We start from the raw sequence: 26,479 nt of genomic DNA, 5'->3' as shown, positions 1-26,479 counted from the left end.
CCCAGCAAGGTGCACTGTATTCGGGCACATGCTCCGAACATCCCTTGTGACGCCACGGAGGTCAGGAGAACCAAAGTATAGAGCCAGAAGAGCCGCCTGGTGTGGCCCAGCAAGGTTCACTGTTTTCGGGCACATGTTCCGAGCAGCCCTTGTGACGCCACGGAGGTCAGGAGAACCAGAGTATAGAGCCAGAAGAGCCGCCTGGTGTGGCCCAGCAAGGTGCACTGTATTCGGGCACATGTTTAGAGCAACCGGTGTGACTCCACGAAGGTCAGGAGAACCAGAGTATAGAGCCAGAGGAGCCGCCTGCTGTGGCCCAGCAAGGTTCACTGTATTTGGGCACATGTTCCGAACATCCTTTGTGATGCCACAGAGATCAGGAGAACCAGAGAATAGAGCCAGGAAAGCCGCCTGGTGTGGCCCAGCAAGGTTCACTCTATTCGGGCACATGTTCCGAACATCCCTTGTGACAGCACGGAGGTCAGGAGAACCAGAGTATAGAGCCAGAAGAGCCGCCTGGTGTGGCCCAGCAAGGTGTACTGTATTCGGGCACATGTTCAGAGCAGCCGGTGTGACTCCACAAAGGTCAGGAGAACCAGAGTATAGAGCCAGAAGATCCGCCTGGTGTGGCCCAGCAAGGTGCACTGTATTCGGGCACATGCTCCGATCAGCCCTTGTGACGCCACGGAGGTCAAGATAACCAGAGAATAGAGCCGGAAGAGCCGCCTGGTGTGGCCCAGCAAGGTGCACTGTATTCGGGCACATGTTCCGAGCAGCCCTTGTGACGCCACGGAGATCAGGAGAACCAGAGTATAGAGCTGGAAGAGCCGCCTGGCGTGGCCCAGCAAGGTGCACTGTATTCGGGCACATGTTCCGAACATCCCTGTGACGCCACGGAGGTCAGTAGAACCAAAGTATAGAGCCAGAAGAGCCGCCTGGTGTGGCCCAGCAAGGTTCACTGTTTTCGGGCACATGTTCCGAGCAGCCCTTGTGACGCCACGGAGGTCAGGAGAACCAGAGAATAGAGCCGGAGGAGCCGTCTGGTGTGGCCCAGCAAGGTGCACTGTATTCGGGCACATGTTCCGAGCAGGCGGTGTGCTGCCACGGAGGTCTCTGGCAAACCTTTTGCACTTTTCAAAGGCTGATAAGGCTTTTTGTGGGCTCGGCGGGTTTTTTTTCCCGTTTTCGTGGACCGTTTGGTACAGCTGGCACGCCACACGTCTTCTTCGGAAAGTGAATTTTTGTTCAGAGGACGTTCCGACCAGCTGGAGATCTGCACAGGACTTTTTAAAATGTATTTCTCATTTATCAAAGTTTTTTTTTAATGTCATTAGAATAATCCGTATGATGTCAGCCCAGCCAAGGCCCCCGACCCACCAGTTGAGAAGTGCTGGTCAAGGTCATCCTTAGAAATGTCTACTTTTGGTGCGTGAGTGAAAGCTTTTGTATCTGCTGCTCCCAGCTCATTATGAAACATGAGCACGGCTCCCAGGGAACTGATAGGCTGAATTGGGGGCGGGGGGCGACGGGGGCGCTCTGCCACGAACGCGCCGTCTCCATGGCCACCTCCTGGACATTTGCGGTGCTCCGTGTTGATGGGCACGCGGATCACGTTTCCAGCAGGAGCAGGAAGAGAGAATTGGTGGGTTCCTGCGCCCTGGCCTTCCTTCTTTCCTTTACCCCTTCCGACATGGAACCCAACTCAAACCATGTGTGCTCTGACCCCATGGGCCCCCTGAACCAGGCGGGTCCGGCTGTCTGATTGGCAAGTGCTGCGGTCTTCCTAACAACATGTGATGGCAGGAAGCGTTCAAGCCCTCCATCTTGTCATTGTTATTTGAACCCCCCCAATCCCCACTCTTAGGGAAAGTCTCCCCATGTCCGGCCCCCAAAGACTACTACTCCCATTTTTTTGAGTTTTCACTCAAGCCTTGGTGCACGATGGATGTGACGGGGGAAGTACAGTAGTCGGTCCGCGGGGTTAAAGGTCATTTCCTGACACTCAAGCTGCCACTGGTTAACAAGGGACAGATTAAGGCCTAAACGCACTTTGACAACAACGGAACTGAGCTCCTTCGCCATTCAGCAGTAAATAGCGGGAATAGTCGGGAATGTTGTGGTAGTAAATGAAGTACTGCAAGTAGACTTTAGCATGTATGAACCTAAACCGGCTCATCACATGTTGGATTTTGTGTATATTCTATGGCGGTTTATTACTTTATTCCTATAATATTAGAAGTTTTCCCCAACCTAATTTTCCAACTTTATTTTGTTTTGTTTCTCATAATATTATGATATAATTGTTCATCATTATGCTACTAAAATTATGTTATTTTTCCACATAATATTCTGAAATTATTGTTATTAAATTTTTCTCATTAAATACCACTTTTTAACATTTTTTTTAATTTTTTTCTACTATTTATTTACTACTTACGATTTAATCTTTATTATTACTTGCCCCCTGTAATGTTTTGACTTCATTCTTGTTGTTTCTCATCATTTTCCGACTTAATTCTTCATCATTTTACTACTAGAAAGACGTTATTTTTCCACATAATATTCTGAAATTATTATTATTAAATTTTTCTCATTAATTACCACTTTTTAACATTTAAAAAAAAATTCTACTATTTATTTACTATTTACAATTTAGTCTTTATTATTACTTGACTCCTGTAATATTTTGACTTCATTCCTGTAATGTTATTGTATTTTTTCCCCACAAATTTACAAAAATTACAACTTCATTTTGTTGTTTCTCATCATTTTCTGACTTTATTATTCATTATTTTGTGACTAAAGCAACGTTATTTTTCCACATAATATTCTGAAATTATTATTACATTTTTCTAATTAATTACCACTTTTTAACATTTAAAAAAAAACTTTCTACTATTTATTTACTATTTACAATTTAGTCTTTATTATTACTTGACTCCTGTAATGTTTTGAATTAATTTTTGTAATGTTATTAAATTTTTTTCAACTTAATTTTGTTGTTTCTCATCATTTTCCGTTTTAATTTTTCATAATTTTGTTACTAAAATTGCGTTATTTTTACTCATAAAATTACAACATGGTTCTCGTAAAATTAGGACTTTTTTTCTCATTGGACTCAAACTCCTCTGAGCCGCTGGTGTCTGCAATGTCGTTGTTTTGGTCACCATCCAAAGGTGAGGGTGCGTGGGTGGTGGTCCTGGGTGGGCACCTGGATGAGCAAAATATGTCGGTAACGTACGTGTCACGTTATGATGTCATCACCATGGCAACGTGTCAGTTGACCTGAGGTTGGATAAGTAACGCTGCTAGCTGACTTGAAGTCAAATGTTCCAGGTGTTTCATAAAAGACAATTCATGGACACCTGTGGGCTGCCATTGGAGGATGGGGTGGTGGGGGGGGTGTCTTCTTTGTCAGCTTTTAATCGAGACGCGTTGACTAATCGTCCGAGGATTAGGCCCTTAGACAAGGCCTCTTTCATTCCGACACACCGCAAATTCTCAGCAGGGATGGCAGGGATATATTTTGCGGGGGTTGGAGGAAGTACAGATGGCGGGACCGTACCTGGATGTGCTTTGTGTCATCATTCAAACATCTGCACACACACACACACACACACACACATACATACACACACATACACACACATACACACGTAACCCCAGGCTGGATCTTTCAGCAGTTCCACTTACTGGAGACGACTCTGCATTTTTCTCACAGCAATCACCCCCCACCTCCTTTTCCAAATGTGCATCTTTACCTGAGTGGAAAAAAAAAAGAGTCAGTAAAGCGATTCTGGACGGTCTTTGAACGCCACATAAACACTTGATGCTGTTCAAAACAAACAAACTGCAAACAAACAAACGTTCTTGTCACAGGGACTCAGCTTGAGTTTAGCATGCCTTCAGTGTGTGTGTGTGTGTGTGTGTGTGTGTGTGTGTGTGTGTGTGTGTGTGTTTGGGAGGAGCGGGTCTCGGTCCTGTATATTGTTGTATGTAAATGAAGCGGGGAGACACCGTCAAGTTTCCGTGGCTCAGCTCAGACGTGATGTTGCACAGACCCCCCAACTGTATAAACTGCTGTTTGATGAGCTCATTCATACACGACGTGTTTCAGAGCGAGAGCTTGGCTTGGCTCATATTCTATTGTTGCATGCTTTCAAACCTGTTTGAGTATGAAAATTAATTTAAGAATATTAAATTATCAAATATAATAATAAATAATATAATATAATGAACTAATAAATAATGTTTACCATTTTTAAGTGCTATCTTTTTAGCTACAGTATATGTGTTGCTTATTTTTAAGCAAAAATTTATTAATAAATTAACAAAATATAATAAGATATGAAAAACATATTATTATTATAATTATAATAGTTATACTTATTATTTAATAAAAACATTATTAAATAAAAATAAAAACATTTTTAAAAAGAATTTGGACATCATTTAAGCAAAAATGAATAAACTAATATAATATAGTAATGATAATAATATAATAACATATACAAATAAATCATAATAATTTATTACATTTTTGAAGTACCACTTTCGGCACCATTTACACACAAAAAAATGTAATTAACAAAATAAAATAAAATATGAAAAATATAAAACAACATAATATTGTAATAATAAAAACATTATTAAATAAAAATAAAATCAACATTTTTAAAAAGAATTTGAGCACCATTTAAGCAAAAATATATAAAATAATATAATATAGTAATGTTAATAATATAATAACATAAATATAAACCATAATAATTTGTTGAATTTTTGGAGTACCAGTTTCGGCACCATTTACACACAAAAAAATTAAATTAACTAAATATATTAAAATATGAAAAATATAAAACAATACAACATAATATTGTAATAATAAAAACATTATTAAATAAAAATAAAACAAATAAAAAAACAAAAAATCTAATAAACTATATAAAACCAAATAAATAATATATTATAATAATAATACAATTTATAAAAACAAATAATAATATCAATAATAATAATGATTCATTTTCTAATTTTTGGAATGGAAGATAATAATGTAGTATAACATTTAAAAATAATAACAGCAATCGTAATCGCCAAGTGCTGGTTTTGGCACCAATTTGGAACTGGTATCAGATTAAACGTATGTAAACGAAGCTCATCCCTCCATTTTCTGTCACCAAAAGAGAGACATTACTCAAGTGGACGTTGATTTTAGAGAAGTCTGTGCACAGCTTGTTTAGCAGTGCAGCTGCAACACGAGTGGAATGGCAACATTATGGGGTTTACTGACAGTCAAACACGGTGGTGGTAGTGTCATGGTCTGCATAAGTGCCGCCAGCACTGGGGAGCTGCGGTTCATCGTCCTCGGCTGACATCCTCAAGGGGGAGAAAGATGCTTCTTGGACCATCTCAGTGGCACGGCACTCTGTTATTAAGTCACATGATTTGTTGCGCTTTGGGGCGTGACGCTGAACTGTGCGTAGTCATTGTGTTAGCGTCTGCTCATTCTTGTAGCACGTCAATAACATGCACACTGTTGCCTTTAAGGCCTGATTTACCATTCAGGTTTTTTTGCTCACCTGTCATAGTTAGCTGCTTCATGCTAATCCGTCCCTGAACAGAACGCCATGACGCTCCCATGTAGGAAGTCTTGCTACCTACCAGAGGAGAGCAAACATTGCAGTGATTATAGGTTTTTTTTTAATTTTTCCAAAGGTGTCCTAGCTTCCCGAGGTCTTCCATTGTTCTTCTGATTAACTCGGGATCAAGTGCTTGTTTGCACGGGGCAGACTTAAACACAGCAGGCCGTGTGTGAAGTGTGCGACGTGAGCCGATGTTTGCTCGGCGATCTTACGCGCTCATCACGTTTGCAAGGAAGTGACTTAAATAACTAGCCGTTGCGGTTAAGGAGAAAGGACAGTGCTTTGCAGAAAATAGGAGGTGTGTGTGTGTGTGTGTGTGTTTGGGCCTCCAGGTGTGTGTGTGCCTGCGGTTGTTTGGGATTGCGATGCCCCTTGCGGAGGTGCCTTCATGACAGCGCTAATGATAGGTTGCGGCAGGTGAAGACATGAGTGTGTTTATGTGTTACTTTGACTGATGATGACACACACACACACACACACACATACACACACATGTACGCCCACGCCCATAAACATATCCAACAATGTGGATGAAAATTACACCCGTGAAATCGGGACGAGTGAGCGCTTGCTAAGTGAAGGGCGAGTTCTGCAGGTCACATGATCGTCTCTGCCTTTTAACACAGGCGCCTAAAAGGGTTGACTCCGGGGTCAAGTTCAGGTTGCAACACGGAAGGTCAAGTGTTTGCGCTTGTTAGACTGTCTGCGACTACCTGCCTCCTCAGTCTGGTCTGGTGAAGGTTTTACTGCATAATCCATTCTTTTTTTTTTTTTATATTTTCAATGTTTTTGCACATGCATATACAATAATCACATTCAGAACTGATGACACAATACCAAGAGCAACTGAGGGTTCATTATCTTGCTTATGGATACTTGAATATGAGAGGATGGAGGATTGAACCAGCTACTTTCAGGTTGTGAGAGACAACCTGATTAATTAATCATTAATCATTCCACAAATGGGCTTTGATTTATGGGCAATAACCATCAATGCCTGTTTTGCTTCACGGCAGCCATGTTTTTCAACTAATTTTGCTCAAATTTTACATGCATGTGCTTGTCGTTCCCCTAAAAAACTGTAAATTTCTAGTCGGTCCGATTTATGGGTTCAAACTTTGTGGTTTAATAGGTGCGCCACCATCGGGTTTATGGAGTTAAAGTCGCTTTGGCACTGTTAAAACATTTACCAACTTGCCCGAGAATACTTCGACATGGTCACAGGAGGATGGAGAATCGAACCAACAACACCTTGACTTGACTTGAATGCATGCATGTAATAAAATAAATCAGTTTTATAGTCATTAGACAAATGGTTATGATGATGTATTTTCAATTAGATGTTTTGATTGATGGTGGACGTGTTTTTCAACCAATCAAATTTTACACACATGTGCTTGCCAGTCCTCTAAAGGTGTGCACCAAATTTTGTGTTGATTTGACAAAACACCCTAAAGCTAGAGCTGGTGCTTTGCGGAGCTGTGTGAGAAATTTCAGGTCGGTCCGATGTATGGGGTTTTTAATAACAGCGCCACCATCTGGTGTTTTATTTAAATTTTTATTTTATTATTTTTTTAAATATTTGTTTAAATGTTTTTAATATTTGTTATTTAAATTTTTATTTAAATGTTTAATATTTTTAAACATTTTTTATATATTTTTAAAATATTTTAAATCTCAGGTCGGTCCGATGTATGGGGTTTTTAAAAACAGCGCCACCATCTGGTGTTTTATTTAAAATGTTATTTTATTATTATTTTTTAAAATATATTATTTTTATTTTTTATATTTTATATTTTATTTTTTATTTAAATTTAATAAGCATGCTTTGCTACTCCATAGCGTTTTCAAGGAAAGGACAAAGCACCAAGGATTGTCAGTCGACAGCAAGTCAAGCTGCCAACCAAGATGGCGTCCTCGACTAAAGTCCTCGATGGCGTCCTCGACTAAAGTCCTCGAGCTGGTGCTTTGCGGAGCTGTGTGAGAAATTTCAGGTCGGTCCGATGTATGGGGTTTTTAATAACAGCGCCACCATCTGGTGTTTTATTTAAATTTGTTATTTTATTATTTAAATTTTTTTATGTTTTTTATATTTTTAATATTTTTAATTTTTATTTACATTTTTATTTAAATGTTTAATATTTTTTAAATATTTGTTAATATCTTTTAATATTTTTAATATATTTTTAATATTTTTTAAATATTTTTTAACATTTTTTTTTAATTTTTTTATTTTTTAAATATTTTAAAATATTTTTTATATTTTTTAATTTTATTTTGATATTTTCTATTTAATTTTTTATTTAAATTTAATGAGCATGCTTTGCTACTCCATAACATTTTATAGGAAAGAACAAAGCACCAAGGATGTCAGTCGACAGCAAGTCAAGCTGCCATCCAAGATGGCGTCCTCGACACTGAAAGCCGCCGTTGTCTTTACATCTGCCGCCCTTTTGATTGCTTTTCATTGGAAGACAAGCACATGCTTGAGACTCATTAAATCCCATCATTGCAGCATAAAAAAACTCAGCTGTCATTTTTCACGTATTAAGTCAAAATATCAACGCGGCTCCACAAAGGATGCTCCTTCTCATTGCGGCCAGGAAATCAAACTGGTTGCGTTTCCCCAGCCCACACCAAGTGAAGCTCTTAAAAGGAGCTTTTGTGTCGCGGGGCATTCCGTATCGGCCTCACGAGTTGAGCCGCATCTGTGTGGAGATACCGTAGAGAGACAACAAGCCAGCTATTGTCTTAGTGTCTGGAGGAGCTGTAGTCATACTGTAGGATGGGCTGCCAGATCTTTTGATGTGGAAGTACTTCATGTACAGTATTGATTTAAGATGGTGCTTTAAAATGTTGCATGACGAGGGATGGGTGTGGATTAACCTCTTCGTTGATACTTATAACTGGTGTTGGAACTTTTTCCAGCGAGGGCCACGCTGAAAAATGAAAGGCTGCAAATTTGATTTTCGAAAGCAAGTTCAAGAAAAAAAAACTTTTCAGCGTTGTCATAAGGTGAAAAATATTATTACTGTCAACTTCACGCTTTACTCTTTTTTTAATTTAATTTTTTACATTTATTTTAGTATTTTTTTTTCAGAATTATAACCTTAATATTAATATATCTTAATTTAAATAATATTATTAATATAATACTATTTAATACATAATTTAATAATATTAATAATATAATAGAGTTTTTTAGATTATTGTGATTTCATTAGTATTTCAACATTAACCTACTCTTTTTTATATATATATTTTTCCTGTACAATTATGACATTATTTGTTAGTATTATTTTTACATTATTATAGTATTTTGACTTTTTTTAAATAGCAAGTTCAAGAAAAAAAAACTTCTCAGCGTTGTCATAAGGTGAAAAATATTATTACTGTCAACTACACGCTTTACTCTTTTTTTAATTTAATTTTTTACATTTATTTTTGTAAAATATTTTTTTTTCAGAATTCTAACCTTAATATCAGAATATTAATATATCTAATTTAAATAATATTATTATTATAATAATAATTAATACATAATTTAATAATATTAATAATATAAGAGTCTTTTAGAATATCGTGATTTCATTAGTATTTCAACGTTAACCTACTCTTTTTTTATATATATATTATTCCTGTGCAATTATGACATTATTTGTTAGTATTATTTTTACATTATGATAGTATTTTGACTTTTTTTTATTGCCTTTTAAGTTGCTTTTAAGTTAAAAATTAGGTTGGGGAAAAGGTTGCAATATTATGGGAATGATGACAAAATATTATGGAAATAAAGTCCTAATATTCAGACAATTATGAAAATTAATTAAAATTAATTAAAAATTAATTTATAAGAGTTTAAATATTTATTTCTAAAAAACAACTAAAATTGAGGAAAAAAATGATTTCAAAGTATCAAAATTGCATATTTTAATTTTTCCCCATGTGGCCCTCGCTGGAAAAAAATTGGATGCCCCCCCACCCTGTTGTAAATTGACATGAGAAAGATTTGAGCGAAATGGAGATGATATTTCCTGCTGTCTCATTGCTTTTAAGTCAAAATTAGGTTGGGGAAAAGGTTGCAATATTATGGGAATAAAGACAAAATATTATGGAAATAAAGTCCTAATATTAGGACAATTATGAAAATGTATTAAAATTAATTTAAAAATTAATTTACAAGAGTTTAAATATTTATTTTTAAAAAACAACTAAAATTGGGAGGAAAAAGGATTTCAAAGTAGCAAAATTTCATATTTAAATTTTTCCCCATGTGGCCCTCGCTGGGCAAAATCCCCCCCCCCCCACACCCTGTTGTAAATTGAAATGAGAAAGATTAGAGCAAAATGGAGATGATATTTCCTGCTGTCCCGTTGCTTTTAAGTCAAACTTAAGTTGGGGAAAAGGTTGCAATACTATGGGAATAAAGTCAAAATATTATGGAAATAAAGTCCTAATATTAGGACTATTATGAAAATTAATTAAAATTAATAAAAAATTAATTTATAAGAGTTTAAATATTTATTTCTAAAAAACAACTAAAATTGAGGAAAAAAAAGATTTCAAAGTAGCAAAATTGCATATTTTCATTTTCCCCCATGTGGCCCTCGCTGGACAAAAATTTGATGGGAATAAAGACAAAATATTATGGAAATAAAGTCCTAATATTAGGACAATTAATTAAAATTAATTAAAATTAATTAAAATTAATTAAAATTAATTAAAATTAATTAAAATTAATTAAAATTAAATTTATAAGAGTTTAATTATTTATTTGAAAAAAAACAACTAAAATTGGTGAAAAAAAGATTTCAAAGTAGCAAAATTGCATCTTTTAGTTCTTCCCACATGTGGCCCTCGCCGGACAAAAATTTGGCCGCCCCCCCACCCTGTTGTAAATTGAAATGAGAATTTGAGCGAAATGGAGATGATATTTCCTGCTGTCCCGGGGATTAGCGTCGCTTCAAAGACGTCCCAACGGCAGCTGGTCTCCTCAGGAGGACGGCGTCTTTCATACGCCGGTAATAAGAAGCCACTAAAGTGCTTTTGTACGTACGGCTTGACACGTCCCCACCTGTAGTGGGGAGCTTTATGATTTAGACAATTGTAAGCTGTCTGGAGACATATCAAAGCCTCCCCTCTTTTCCATCCACTGTAACCCGTTATTATTCCGCTTGTCACTTCTTTCTCCGGCGCGAGAGACAGCAGTGCCCAGAGGCGGTGTCAGCGCTCGGAGTTGTGATTTTTCTTGGCACAGCAACAATGCTTCAGTTTAGGCAGTGCGCATTCCTGATTATTGACACACTGCGCTACGGAGAGGGATTAGCCGGCGTCTTGGCCGGGCCGGGCCCGTGAGCGGCACCTGGGCGTATCCATGACAACGGGTATCACAATAGACTGCGATTTCGCCACCAACCGGTTAGACAGAGAGTGCTGCACGGCTTATGCTTGTGCAAGGAGGGTCACCGGGAGGGATGACGAGGGAGAAATGTTTTGACGTTGTTGGATGCGGCACAAAGTGAGAACCTCGTCGTTTTCCAGCCAAAACAAACGCAGTCACTTCCTTGTGCGCTCAAATTAGCAAAGGTGTTTTCTCCAGGCTATACCCTGCTGCGTTTTATGGCACCGCCGTGTTCCCCGAACCACTGCAATCCGTTTGGGGACTTGGTTGGCTGGCCTCACGTCGTTGTCGTAAAATTTGCATAATTGGATAATTGTAATGCAGGGGTGTCCAAAATGCGGCCATGTGGCCATTTGCGTCAGTTTTTAAAAAACATATAATTTCATATTTTAAATATGATTTTATCATATGATGAAAATTTTCCAAGAATCAAGTAAAATTAAGTAATCTAGCAAGAAAAAGTTAAAATTTTTAGTTGCATAAAGTTGAGATATTATAGAAAAAAATATCTTTTTTGAGTCTTAAAATGATGAAAAACAAAAAAAAATTAAAATGATGAAAACCAAAAAAACTAATAAATTTGTAAAATTAGGTTACAGAAATGGTAATAATGTTATGACAATAAAGTAAAAATATCATGGAACAAAGTCAGAATTATGACCAAAAAAATGTACAACAAGAAAGTTGAAATAGTTGGAAATGAAAAACACACCTGTCATTTTAAAAGAATAAAATCAAAATATTAAGAAAAATAATATATAATAATAATATAAAATATATAATTTCATATTTTAAATATAATTTGATCACATGATAAAAAAAATCAAAGAATAAAGTAAAAAAAATAAGTAATCTAGCAAGAAAAAGTTCAATTTTTAGTTGCATAAAGTTGAGATATTATAGAAAAAATACATTTTTTTGAGTCTTAAAATTGTGAGAAACAAAAAAATTAATAAATGTGTAACTTTTTAAAATTAGGTTGCAGAAATGGTAATAATGTTATGAGAATAAAGTCAAAATATCATGGGAATAAAGTCAGAATTATGACAAAAAAAAATTACAACAAGAAAGTTGAAATCGTTGGAAATGAAAAACACACCTGTCAATTTAAAAGAATAAAATAAAAAATCTTAAATATATAAAAAAAATAAACCTAGCAAAAAAAGTCATTTTTAGTTGCAAGTTCATAAATATTTTTATTAAGTCTTAAAATTATGAGAAACAAAGTCAAAATATTATGGAAATAAAATAATAATTTTAGAAGAAAATTTACAAAAAAATTTTGAAAAGAGTTTACAATATTTTTTTTTCGATTAAATATTATGATGACAAATAACATTTTAACAGCATGAAATATTAGGTGGGGGCTAGGGGGTTCTAATAATCAAAATGTTTTTTTTCAACCAAATTTTCAAAATGTCCAAATTTTATTAGTTGTTTTTTTTTTTATAATATTGCAACTTTAGATGGCAAGCCATAAGCCAGGTTAGTACTGCATGTACTGTATGTACTGCATGTACTGCAAGTAGCCGCTGAAAAAGCCACCAGGGCTGACAGAGACATGATATAACTGGAAAAGAGGAGCCCAGCGTCATTTAGTGTGGAACAAGACTCGTCCTGTTGTGGAGCGCGCTCATCCATAAGTGGTTTTGTTTGCCCCGGTCCCTTTTGTTGACGCTCGTTCTCTCATGCCTATTAGATTTCCTTCCAGCTCCGGGTGAAGGAGAATTCTTGTCATTAGACAGTGATTTTCTAGACTCTAATATTCTATTTATTAACACTGAATCCTACATTGCAGATATTCATTTATCTCGATTAACCACGATAAACAAGGGACGATGGCACAAGCAATTGCAATGCTAGCGCTGGAGAGGGCGGTCAGCCCCCCAGCCAAGGTCTAGTGAGGTCCAAGTCCTTTGTGTGTGTGAGCGAGATTATTACAAGAACAGGCTGTGTTTGTTTCAAGCAAAAGGTCTTCCCGTGTGATCATGTACCATCCCAAAAGCAAATATGTTCCAGTACTTATTAGCTATCAAGCTCTTACAATGTTATACAACTGTATTTAGATGGTTGTAAACAGGTTTTCTATGTCTTATTTTGCCTTTTAATGTTCACTATATTGGATAATTGGAGTGTAAAGGTGACTACAGGGCTGTTATGTCATAGCTAGAGAGCTCTAATAATGTTATACAAATGTATTTAGAAGGTTGTAAACAGGTTTTCTATGTCTTATTTCGCTTTTTAATGTTCACTATATTGGGTAGTTGGAGTGTAAAGGTGACTATAGGGCTGTTATGTCATATCTAGAGGGCTCTAATAATGTTATACAACTGTATTTAGAAGGTTGTAAACAGGTTTTCTGTGTCTTATATGTCTTATTTTGTCTTTTTATGTCTACTACATGGAGTAATTGGAGTATAAAGGTGACTGTAGGGGTGTTATGTTGTATCTAGAGGGCTCTAATAATGTTATACAAATGTATTTAGAAGGTTGTAAACAGGTTTTCCATGTCTTATATGTCTTATTTTGTCCTTTTATGTCTACTATATTGGGTAATTGGAGTGTAAATGTGACTATAGGGGTGTTATGTCATATCTAGAGTGCTCTAATAATGTTAAACTGTAGAGGATTTTAAACAGGTTTTCTATGTCTTACATGTCTTATTTTGTCTTTTTATGTCTACTATATTGGGTAATTGGAGTGTAAAGGTGACTATAGGGGTGTTATGTCATATCTAGAGGGCTCTAATAATGTTAAACTGTAGTTAGGTCGTAAACAGGTTTTCTGTGTCTTATTTTGTCTTTTTATGTCTACTATATTGGGTAATTGGAGTGTAACGGTGACTATAGGGGTGTTAAGTCATATCTAGAGGGCTCTAATAATGTTAAACTGTAGTTAGAAGGTTGTAAACAGTTTTTTTATGTTGTATAGGCCTTATTTATGTCTTTTTATGTCTACTATATTGAGTAATTGGAGTGTAAAGGTGACTATAGGGGTGTTATGTCATATCTAGAGGGCTCTAGAGAAGTTTTTTTTTATGTTGTAACTATGAAAATATTTGATTTCTGAATATATAGTAAGTGGAAATTCTCCAATAACGGTTGGGTCTGAAACCTGTGCTAAACTTTTATATTATGAATTTATATTATATATAAATATTTTGGTTATTACTGGTGGTTTGCAAGAGAAGTAAAACCATGCATGGTGTGGCTGTTTTTTTTAACATGACATAACGTGAATGCGGTGCTATTTTTAGTCCTGATGGCATAGTCATGGTCTGTTCATAGAATCAGCAAAGTCAGTGTTATCATTTTGCAATATGAAGAGTGAATGGAGTTTTGGTGTCATAACTCCACCTGGCTGATGTCACCGATGACTCCCCGTGATTAGACGTGCTCCTTTTTGATCGTCCTTTTCTGCCATGGGAACACGATTTGTCATGCTGACGAGGAAGTGGCGTGTGGTTTTTTTTGCCACCCCCCCCCACCCAATTCCTCATCTCCGCATTGGCACTGGGGGCACCAAACACCTGCCAGTAGGGAAGCGTATTCCTCTCCATCAGTGTACCAGCGTGGGAAGTTTGGTGCACTTCCTGACCCCACGCGCTACGGCGGCGCATTGACCCTCGTCACGTGACAAAGGAATGCTCGCCGTCTTTTGTTTTAACATCCACGGCACTCATGAAGTTGAGAGCAACTTTGCATACTATAGAATGATGGCTCCCTTGGCATTCTGCCTCCCTTTTCTCCTGCCCGGGGTCGTTCCCAAACAGGATTTGCGGGCAGCGCTCCCTCCTCGCATCTTTTAAATCACTTCAAGCGCCACTGAAGCTTTTTTCCACCCAAACGCGGGCACCCATCTAATGGCATCACAGGGCTTGGAAACATCAAGATAATCTACCCCCACTTTTTTATGTTTAAGGCCAAAACAAAAGGCGGGCCCAGTGAAGCGCATCTCGGCTGGTGGGCTGAATAGAGGGGCCCCTTTCATGCCTGTTTATGAGCACCCCTCTTGAAAAACACACATACAAATCACATCCAGTTCTCCCAAGGGCTCCTCTGATATGGGGCGGGGGGGAAGAGGGCGGGATTCTCACCCTGCTTGCCTCTCTCGCTCTCTCTTGTGTTCCACACTTGATGGATTTCCACCCCCTGAACTTTACTGTCCGATCCATCGGTTTGTTGTCGGATTCACGTGTTATGTAAGCCCAAGTGGGGCATCTCTGTGGAAAACATCATTAAAAATGCTTTATGCGACAGATGCCAGACAGACGCTATAAATAAAGTTCAACCGGCAAAGCCAGCAATGCTATTGATTGGAGTAAAGTCACAGTGGGCTTCTTATTGACCCACTTTGGGACAATATAACATGATATTAGATGATGGATATATATGGACAGATGGTATTGTTCATTCATTCATTCATTTTCTACCGCTTATCCTCACGAGGGTCGCGGGGGTGCTGGAGCCTATCCCAGCTGTCTTCTCGGGGGCGAGAGGTGAGGTACACCCTGGACTGGTGGCCAGCCAATCACAGGACACATATAGATAATCAACCATTCACACTCACATTCATACATATGGACAATTTGGAGTCACTAATTAATGTAGCATGCATGTTGTTGGAATAATTTTACTTTATTTTAGTTTTATTGTGTGCAAGATTCATTGTGCACATTCATTTATTCATTCATTTTCTACCGCTTATCCTCACAAGGGTCATGGGTATGCTGGAGCCTATCCCAGCTGTCTTCTGGCGAGAGGCGTGGGTACACCTTGGACTGGTTGCCCGCCAATCACAGGGCACATATGGACAAACAACCATTCACACTCACATTCATACCTATGGACAATTTGGAGTCGCTAATTAACCTAGCATGTTTTTGGAATGTGGAAGGAAACCGGAGTACCCGGAGAAACCCCACGCATACACAAGGAGAACATGAAAACTCCACACAGAGATGGCTGAGGGTGGAATTGAACTCGGGTCTCCTAGCTGTGAGGCCTGCGTGCTAACCACTCGACACCCGTGCAGCCTGGTTTAAGTTACATTCATTCATTTTCTATCACTTATCCTCACAAGGGTCGCGGGGGGTGCTGGAGCCTATCCCAGCTGTCTTCAGGGCGAGAGGCGGGGTACACCCTGGACTGGTGGCCAGCCAATCACAGGGCACATATAGACAAACAACCATTCACACTCACATTCATACCTATGGACAATTTGGAGTGGTTAATTAACCTAGCATGTTTTGGGAATGTGGGAGGAAACCGGAGTACCTGGAGAAAACCCAGAGATGGCTGAGGGTGGAATTGAACTCGGGTCTCCTAGCTGTGCGGCCTGCACGTTAACCACCCAACCACTGTGCAAACTGCTTTAAGTTACATTGTGAAAAGAAACACAATAGTCGCAGGGGCTGCTGGGGCCTATCCCAGATATCTTCGGGGTGAGAGGCGGGGTACACCCTGGACTGGTGGCCAGCCAATCACAGGGCACATATAGACAAACAACCATTCACACTCACATTCATACCTATGGACAATTTGGAGTTGCCAATTAACCTAGCATGTTTTTGGAATGTGGGAGGAAACCGGAATACCCGGAGAAAACCCATAGATGGCCGAGGGTGGAATTGAACTGGGGTCTCCTAGCTGTGAGCCCTGCAAGCTAACCACTCGCCCTGTGCTGAAACCATTCATTAATTCATTTTTACCACTTTTCCTCACAAGGGTCATGGGTATGCTGGAGCCTATCCCAGCTATCTTCGGGGCGAGAGGCGGGGTACACCCTGGACTGGTGGCCAGCCAATCACAGGGCACATATAGACAAACAACCATTCACACTCACATTCATACCTATGGACAATTTGGAGTCGCCAATTAACCTAGCATGTTTTTGGAATGTGGGAGGAAACCGGAGTACCCGGAGAAAACCCACGCATGCACGGGGAGAACATGCAAAGATGGCCGAGGGTGGAATTGAACTCTGGTCTCCTAGCTGTGAGGTCTAAGCGCTAACCACTAGATTGCCGTGCAGCCCAGCTGGTATTGTTTTATGATATAATTGTATATAATAATATTATTATTATATGGCCTATTTTATGCCATTGATTCATTTTGTGTGCAAAGCAACTTGAAAACGATGCAACTGAGAGTAGATGAGAACACAGGAATAAAAGGCAATCAGATGTTTCATTTGTCTTCATTCATTTGTCCTGCGTTTGACGTAAAAAGGGAGAAAATGTCTCTTAGCCGATAATTGCAGGGCGTCGATCTGAAACGCGCTCCAACACAAACTGCAAGTCATCCCGCCAACGACAACTGCCGATCATCTCCTTTTGCTACCTTTTTCCGCTTGGTGTCACATCTTGTCAGACAGGTAGGGTTTGACGGACGAGCAGGAATGCGAGTCGAGGGATTTGTGTTGGAATGGCGGTCCATTCTTTGGGTGTTCTTAAGCAAACACAGCGCCGCTACGTCCTGTTTTTACGCCTTTGGCACGTCACTCTTCAAACTTGAAAACAGGCTGCTCATGCAAGAGAGCAAACAGTCTTCTAATGCCTCGCTGTTCCTTCGCCTGACATTCACTTGAACGTAACACACACACACCTTTCACCAAATCACGCAGTAAAAAAAACGCAAAACACATGAAGAATTGGGTATATAGTATATACTGTATTTTTTTATAATATATACATATATATTTTTTTAAGTTTAAAAATGTTTTTATTTAAAAAGTGTTTCCATTTTTTTATAGTTGGACAAGACCAAATTCTTAACATGACGCATAACTTCCAGTTATCCACTATCCGTATTATCCTAGCTAAGTTTGCTAATTCTCTTGGCTATGTTTGCTGATACTCTTTTGGCTACATTAGCTGATATTCTTTTAGCTAGTTTTGCTGATACTTTTTTGGCTATGTTTGCTAAGATTCTTCAAACTACTTTGCTGATACTCTTTTGGCTACATTAGCTGATATTATTTTAGCTAGTTTTGCTGATACTCTTTTGGCTACATTAGCTGATATTATTTTAGTTAGGTTTGCTGATACTTTTTTGACTACATTAGCTGATATTATTTTAGCTAGTTTTGCTTATACTCTTTTGGCTACTTCACTGATATTCTTTTAGCTAGTTTTGCTGATACTCTTTTGGCTATGTTTGCTGAGATTCTTCAAACTATTTTGCTGATACTCTTTTGGCTACATTAGCTGATATTCTTTTAGCTACTTTTGCTGATACTCTTTTGGCTACATTAGCTGATATTCTTTTAGCTAGTTTTGCTGATACTCCTCTGGCTATGTTTGCTAAGATTCTTCAAACTACTTTGCTGATACTCTTTTGGCTACATTAGCTGATATTTTTTTGTTAGGTTTCCTGATATTCTTTTAGCTAGTTTTGCTTATACTCTTTTGACTATGTTTGCTGACATTATTCAAGCTACTTTGCTGATACTCTTTTGGCTACTTCACTGATATTCTTATAGCTAATTTTGCTGATACTCTTTTGGCTATGTTTGCTGAGATTCTTCAAACTACTTTGCTAATACTCTTTTGGCTACCTAAGCTGATATTATTTTAGCTAGTTTTGCTTATACTTTTTTGGCTATATTTGTTGAGATTCTTCAAACTACTTTGCTGATACTCTTTTGGCTACATTAACTGATATTTTTTTTTAGGTTTCCTGATATTCTTTTAGATAGTTTTGCTTATACTCTTTTGACAATGTTTGCTAATGTTATTCAAGCTACTTTGCTGATACTCTTTTGGCTACTTTGCTGATATTCTTTTAGCTAGTTTTGCTGATACTCTTTTGGCTACTTCACTGATATTCTTTTAGCTAATTTTGCTGATACTCTTTTGGCTATGTTTGCTGAGATTCTTCAAACTACTTTGCTGATACTCTTTTGGCTACATTAGCTGATATTATTTTAGCTAGTTTTGCTGATATTCTTTGACCTAGGTTTGATGATACTGTTTTGGTTATGTTTGTTGACATTATTCAAGCTACTTTGCTGATACTCTTTTGGCTACTTCGCTGAAGGGTGCACCCTGGACTGTTAGCCAGCCAATCACAGGGCACATATAGACAAACAACCATTCACACTCACATTCATACCTATGGACAATTTGGAGTCGTTAATTAACCTAGCATGTTTTTGGAATGTGGGAGGAAACCGGAGTACCAGGAGAAAACCCACGCATGCACGGGGAGAACATGCAAACTCCACACAGAGATGGCCGAGAGTGGCACCACAAACTCTGGTCTCCTAGCTGTGAGGCCTGCGCACTAACTACTCATCCACCGTGCAGCCGGCATATGATTAATTAAAAGTAAAATTGACATATACATTTGGCTTAGTTTGCATTCTATGAATATATTCTATAGTCATCATATGCATACTAGATCCTTCCCTTTCATTACTTACAATGAATTTAGCTTGAATATTGTCCTTCCTCGCCTGTCATGCAAAGCATTGTCGACCCCCCCCCCCCCTCCTTACTCCCTTTCCTCCCCATATGCATGAGTTGTGCTATTTGTCATAATTAGGCAACACATGGGCGCCCCTGTTGAGGGATTGTGTGTTGGCCTAATTGAAGGCCACGTGTGGGTCAAACTCACGCACACACACACACACACTATAAAGGTCAGGGTTCTGTGAGAAAGTGTCCAAATATTCATTTTATCCCAATATGCAATATTAATACTTCACTATGTGTGCTAGCATGAGCATCATCCTCCTTTTTACCTAGTGGTAGACTAGTAGTATACTAGTGGTTGACTAGTAGTAGACTAGTGTTAGACTAGAGTTATACTAAAGGCAGAATAAAGGCATATCTTATCTTATACTATTGGTAGACTAGTGTTATACTAGTGGTAGACTAGTGTTAGACTAAAAGTATACTAGTGTTAGACTAGTGGTATACTAGTGGTAGACTAGTGGTAGACTAGTGTTAGACTAGTGTTAGACTAGTAGTATACTAGTGTTAGACTAGTAGTATACTAGTGTTATACTATTGGTAGACTAGTAGTATAGTAGACTAGTAGTATACTAGTGGTAGACCAGTGTTAGACGAGTAGTATACTAGTGTTAGACTAGTAGTATACTAGTGTTATACGAGTGGTAGACTAGTGGTAGACTAGTAGTATACTAGTGGTAGACTAGAGTTATACTAGTGTTAGACTAGTGTTAGACTAGTGGTATACTAGTGTTAGACTAGTGTTAGACTAGTGGTATACTAGTGGTAGACTAGTGTTAGACTAGTGCTAGACTAGTAGTATACTAGTGGTAGACTAGTAGTAGACTAGTAGTATACTAGTGTTAGACTAGAGTTAGACTAGTGTTAGACTAGTGGTAGACTAGTGGTAGACTAGTGTTAGACTAAAAGTATACTAGTGGTAGACTAGTGGTAGACTAGTGGTAGACTAGTGGTAGACTAGTGGTAGACTAGTAGTATACTAGTGTTAGACTAGTAGTATATTAGTGGTAGACTAGTGGTAGACTAGTAGTATACTAGTGGTAGACTAGTGTTAGACTAAAAGTATACTAGTGGTAGACTAGTAGTATACTAGTGGTAGACTAGAGTTATACTAGTGTTATACTAGTGTTAGACTAGCGTTAGACTAGTGGTATACTAGTGGTAGACCAGTGTTAGACTAGTGTTAGACTAGTAGTGTACTAGTGTTATACTAGTGGTAGACTAGTAGTATACTAGTGTTAGACTAGAGTTATACTAGTGTTATACTAGTGTTAGACTAGTGTTAGACTAGTGGTATACTAGTGGTAGACTAGTGGTAGACTAGTGGTAGACTAGTAGTATACTAGTGTTAGACTAGTAGTATACTAGTGGTAGAATAGTGTTAGACTAGTGTTAGACTAGTGGTATACTAGTAGTAGACTAGTGTTAGACTAGTGTTAGACTAGTGTTAGACTAGTAGTATACTAGTGTTAGATTAGTAGTAGACTAGTAGTATACTAGTGTTAGACTAGTGTTAGACTAGTGGTATACTAGTGGTAGACTAGTGGTAGACTAGTAGTATACTAGTGTTAGACTAGTAGTATACTAGTGGTAGACTAGTGGTAGACTAGTGGTAGACTAGTGGTAGACTAGTGGTATACTAGTGGTATACTAGTGGTAGAATAGTGTTAGACTAGTGGTATACTAGTGGTAGACTAGTGTTAGACTAGTGTTAGACTAGTAGTATACTAGTGTTATACTAGTAGTAGACTAGTAGTATACTAGTGTTAGACTAGTGTTAGACTAGTGTTAAACTAGTGTTAGACTAGTGTTAGACTAGTGGTATACTAGTGGTAGACTAGTGGTATACTAGTGGTATACTAGTAGTATACTAGTGTTAGACTAGTAGTATACTAGTGGTAGACTAGTAGTATACTAGTGGTAGACTAGTGGTAGACTAGTGTTAGACTAAAAGTATACTAGTGGTATACTAGTGGTATACTAGTGGTATACTTGTGGTATACTTGTGGTATACTAGTGGTATACTAGTGGTATACTAGTAGTATACTAGTGTTAGACTAAAAGTATGCTAGTGGTATACTAGTGTTAGACTAGCAGTATACTAGTGTTAGACTAGTACTATACTAGTGTTAGACTAGTAGTATACTAGTGTTAGACTAGTAAGGCATGCATGTGTTTACATGGCTGTCATCCAGTCAAAGAGATGAGGCAAGCGGATGAGCTGTCAGTCAGATAGACGGCGGAATTAAAAAAAAAAAAAAGCAAAGACGGGAGGGAATGCGTCCGCCCTGATGGCTACACCTGCCCGGGCTTTCCTGCGGCGATATCTCGGGTGTGTAATCCCTGACATCGTCCGTGTTTACGCTTGTGTTTTTTAGATACGTGCATGCTTTAGAGCTGACATGCGACTTCTGCTTTGCTCCTTGTTCAGCCTGGCCTGGAGGCATCCTCTCCAGACTGCCACACACACACACACCTAGGCAGGACACTAGTTTGAGGCCCCTGCCTTGATATGAAAGTTTAATGTTACTGCGGCCCGCGCAAGTTTGATATGGATGCTGTATGGTATCATGTACCCAGAAAAAATTATTACGTTTGATTAATGTTCATGTTAAAGTTTAAATAACTGTTAATAGTTATCCTCCCTATCCGTGTGGAAGTGGTAAGTTTTTGGCTATTTAAGTTTAAAGGAAATAACTTGAAGGCTACCGTTTAGGTCGCTAGCTCTCTAGTTTGCGAGTTAACATGTGTCTCAAGACCCTGCAGTTGCGCAATATGTTGGAAATAAAAAAAAGTATAAATGTGACTATAGTCGTGTTTTGTCATGTCTACAGGGCTCTAATAATGCTTTGTTCATTTTAATCTGAAAAAAATAATTTGTCTACCCACCAACTATATGTGGTTTCTTAAGTTTTTATTATTTGCCGTTTTATTATTATTATTATATTTATTTATTACTGATTGATTTTCTTTATTCTTGATTTTTTTTTCATCTTATTTTGAGCAGAAAAATAAAAAGTAAGATATTTGAGAACAGTGGAATGTTTTATCAAAGCTTTTATTGTAGAAAATCGGAACCAAAGCACTGAAAAGTTTGTATATTTTTATTTTTTAATAAATGCGTTTTTGTTTTTTTTTGGGAAAAAAAATGCGGGCCAGCCTTGCTCAGACCCTAGCTCCAGTGGCCCCCCAGGTAAATTGAGTTTGAGACCCCTGGTGTATTAGGTTTATATTCAGTAAAGAAAAACTTTTGATGCATAATCCTTATATGAGAATTAAACACTTAAGTTAACACATAAGTGAATTAATTTCAATTAAAAGTCTGGCTCATGCTAATCAATGAGAAATATTACTTTAGGTCTTCTTGTCGTTTTTTTTTTCCACGTTCCCGAGCCAGCCCGCTCAATTTACTCAATTGATGGCGGTAAATACGCTAAATTTAGACTACAACTTCCTCGACACACCTTTTCCAGAAGTGACTCTGAACATCTGCTATTTTTACGCTTCTTTTATTTCCCGCCACATGTTAAGACGTCACTTTATGGACGCTTTATATCTTTTTTTTTTTTTTTAAACGATCACACAGTTCTGCTCTGACGTGAATCGCACCAGAGAACCAGTAGCACACCCTTCCCATATTTCGGGTCAGAAAAGTGGGACAGCCACGTGGATAATGGCATTTTGGTCTCCGTTTCTTTGGGGGGAATACCGATTTCTGACTGGGCATGAAGTTAAACGCTGACTTCAACAAAACCGTTCCCGTTGCGTTTGGTGACATTGATGAAATCCACCCTTGGCTTGACTTATTTATTTTTGTCTCTGACACGTTATTGCCAGGCAGCGCTGTAAAGAACCTGCTCCTTTTGGCGTCCACCATTTTCCATCCTGGTCTCACATGACATACTTTTCACTTCAAAGAGAGTTAAAGCAACAATATGCAATAATGGATCCTTAAAGTATCAATTTAAGAATTATCGTGAGGTTGTGCTGGCTTATGATTAGAATAAGTGTGGTTTTGTGGTTGCCACGGCGACTTCACGTCATCTACTTTTCATCCTGCCAGGACACCTTGTGTTTTGTTTGCATGCAAATTACAATACAAACTTTGTGGCATGCTAAAATGATGATTAAAGTTCGCCTAGCAACAAAGAGACAGCTTTTATAAAACTTTTTTTGGCAGTTTCTTTTCACAATGTAACTTAAACCAGTTTGCACAGTGGTTGAGTGGTTAACGTGCAGGCCGCACTGCTAGGAGACCCGAGTTCAACTCCACCCTCGGCCATCTCTGGTTTTTCTCCGGGTACTCCGGTTTCCTCCCACATTCCAAAAACATGCTAGGTTAATTAGCGACTCCAAATTGTCCATAGGTATGAATGTGAGTGTGAATGGTTGTTTGTCTATATGTGCCCTGTGATTGGCTGGCCACCAGTCCAGGGTGTACCCCGCCTCTCGCCCAAAGACAGCTGGGATAGGCTCCAGCACCCCGCGACCTTCGTGAGGATAAGCGGTAGAAAATGAATGAATGAATGTGACTTAACCCAGGCTGCTGAGTGGTTAGCGCGCAAGCCTCACAGTTAGGAGACCTGAGTTCAATTCCACTCTCGGCCATCTCTGGATTTTCTCCGGGGACTCCGGTTTGCTAGGTTAATTAACAACTCCAAATTGTCCATAGGTATGAATGTGAGTGTGAATGGTTGTTTGTCTATATATGCCCTGTGATTGGCTGGCCACCAGTCCAGGGTGTACCCCGCCTCTCGCCCGAACACAGCTAGGATAGGCTCCAGCACCCCCGCAACCCAAAATTTCTCCTCTGGTGCTGTTGAATATCTACTAGAATATTTTAATGAGTATTTTCTCCCATTTTCTTCAAGCTAAATGCCACTTCTCGCATTTTGGGGGTGATCCAGGGGGCAAGCAAGCAATTATTCCTTACTGTTGCTTTAACCTGATACTGTGCAGTCAGTGTGTGACGCTTTGCCGTCTCTTCTTTCCACAGTGAAGGCTTCCAAATTCCAACAAGAATGAGCTGTTAATGGCTGTCACAGATCAGATGGTGAGTACCGCGTCTCCAAAAAAGGCGCTGGGAATGATCTCAGTGCGTTGACGGCGTCTCCTTGTTGATGCGGCGTACCGTAAAAAAAAACTTTGTGCTGAATAAGCGGGCTGTCATCAGGAGGCGTCACGTCTTTATAACATTCTTAATTGCGAGTGTGGAGGACATATGGGTGTTTTTGGCAAAGATGAAGCTTGTATCTCCGCTCGGGACTTCAAAGCCATGCAGTCATCACGTTAAGATGAATGATGAATTAAAAAAAAAAGAAAACCACGTTCCATGTCCCAAGAACCAGATTTGGCCGCCGAAGACCAGGTCGCCTATGCATCCGCCCTTGACCGCCACCCAACACACAATGCACCGGACCCTTATGCTTGCCCCCGTAGGTGGTGGGTCTACGAGGGGGAGATCCTGTGTGGCTTCTTCGGGCTGGGCCCGGCCGGGCTCCACGGGTGAAGGCCCGACCACCAGCCCCTCCCCCGGGCCTGGCTCCAGAGTGAGGCCCCGGTATCCCACATCCGGGCGAGTTACGGTTCCTCCTCTTGATTTTTCGGGAGGGGCTCAGAGTAGAGCCGCTTCTCCTTCACATCGAGAGGAGTCAGTTGAGGTGGCTCGGGTATCTAGTCCGGATGCCTCCCGGACGCCTCCCTGGTGAGGTGTTCCGGGCATGCCCAGCCGGGAAAAGGCCCCCGGGCCTGGCTCCAAGATGAGGTCCCGGTATCCCACATCCGGGCGAGGTACGGTTCCTCTTGATTTTTCAGGAGGGGCTCAGAGTAGAGCCGCTTCTCCTTCACATCGAGAGGAGTCAGTTGAGGTGGCTCGGGCATCTAGTCCGGATGCCTCCTGGACGCCTCCCTGGTGAGGTGTTCCGGGCATGCCCAGCCGGGAAAAGGCCCCCGGGCCTGGCTGCAGGGTGAGGTCCCGGTATCCCACATCCGGGCGAGGTACGGTTCCTCCTCTTGATTTTTCAGGAGGGGCTCAGAGTAGAGCCGCTTCTCCTTCACATCGAGAGGAGTCAGTTGAGGTGGCTCGGGCATCTAGTCCGGATGCCTCCTGGACGCCTCCCTGGTGAGGTGTTCCGGGCATGCCCAACCGGGAAAAGACCCCGGGGCAGACCTAGGACACGCTGGAGGGATTATGTCTCACAGCTGGCCTGGGAACGCCTTGGTGTCCTCCCGGTGGAGCTGGAGGAGGTGGCCGGGGACCGGGAAGTCTGGGCTTCCATACTAAGACTGTTGCCCCCGCGACCCGGACCCGGATAAGCGGAGGAAAATGGATGGATGGATGGAGAAAACCACGTTAGTCATCCGCTAATGTACTGTCTCATACAGTACTCAATGGTCTTGGACACATCACCCCCCGCCCCACACGCCTCCTGTCAGCCGGGCCACCCTCCACTAAGCAGTGTGTGCCTGTCAGCCGTGTCAACCCCGGGGTGATGTCCCCCTCTCAGCCCCTTTTGCAGGCCCTATTGACTCCACAGAACTCCGTGTTTGCCCAATCATTTGGGAGCCGGATACAGGGATGAATTGTTAACTACAGCAGGTCAGCCTGTGCCCCCTTCTGCCAATTCCCCCTCCCGCCTCCTCCTTCTTCCCCCCCAGCCGGCATGCTGTTGACGCATCTCCATGGCGATGGGACAGGAATTTGTTTTCTCCCATGTGTCCACTGACAGTATTAACCCCGCCTCTGCCCATGTCCTTTTTCTCCGCTTCGTTCTTGTCCTTGCCCTCCACCTCTCAGCCTCCAAGCAAAAGATGACTAGTGGGAGTCACATGACCAGGAAGTGCACAGGACGCACCCCAACCGGGTAGGGCCTGCGGTGGAGGGGCTACGGGTTCTGCTTTGTATTGATGTTTTAATTTAAAGGCACAAGTGCTCATTTTTTCCTGCAAAGTTTTTCC

The 26,479-nt window shown here is 39.8% G+C and overlaps 1 long non-coding RNA gene across 1 annotated transcript in view; it reads left to right on the top strand.

The window, feature by feature from the left end:
* Nucleotides 1-26,479, top strand: part of LOC131103126 (uncharacterized) — a 72,324-nt gene that overhangs the window by 20,300 nt on the left and 25,545 nt on the right. Inside the window, exon 2 of the long non-coding RNA XR_009119562.1 lies at nucleotides 24,519-24,575. This is a non-coding gene — a long non-coding RNA (uncharacterized LOC131103126). The remainder of the gene's footprint in view (nucleotides 1-24,518; nucleotides 24,576-26,479) is intronic.

This window comes from Doryrhamphus excisus, chromosome 15, assembly GCF_030265055.1.
Source record: "Doryrhamphus excisus isolate RoL2022-K1 chromosome 15, RoL_Dexc_1.0, whole genome shotgun sequence".
NCBI classification, from domain to species: Eukaryota; Metazoa; Chordata; class Actinopteri; order Syngnathiformes; family Syngnathidae; genus Doryrhamphus; species Doryrhamphus excisus.
This window is presented reverse-complemented; position numbering and strand designations above follow the sequence as displayed.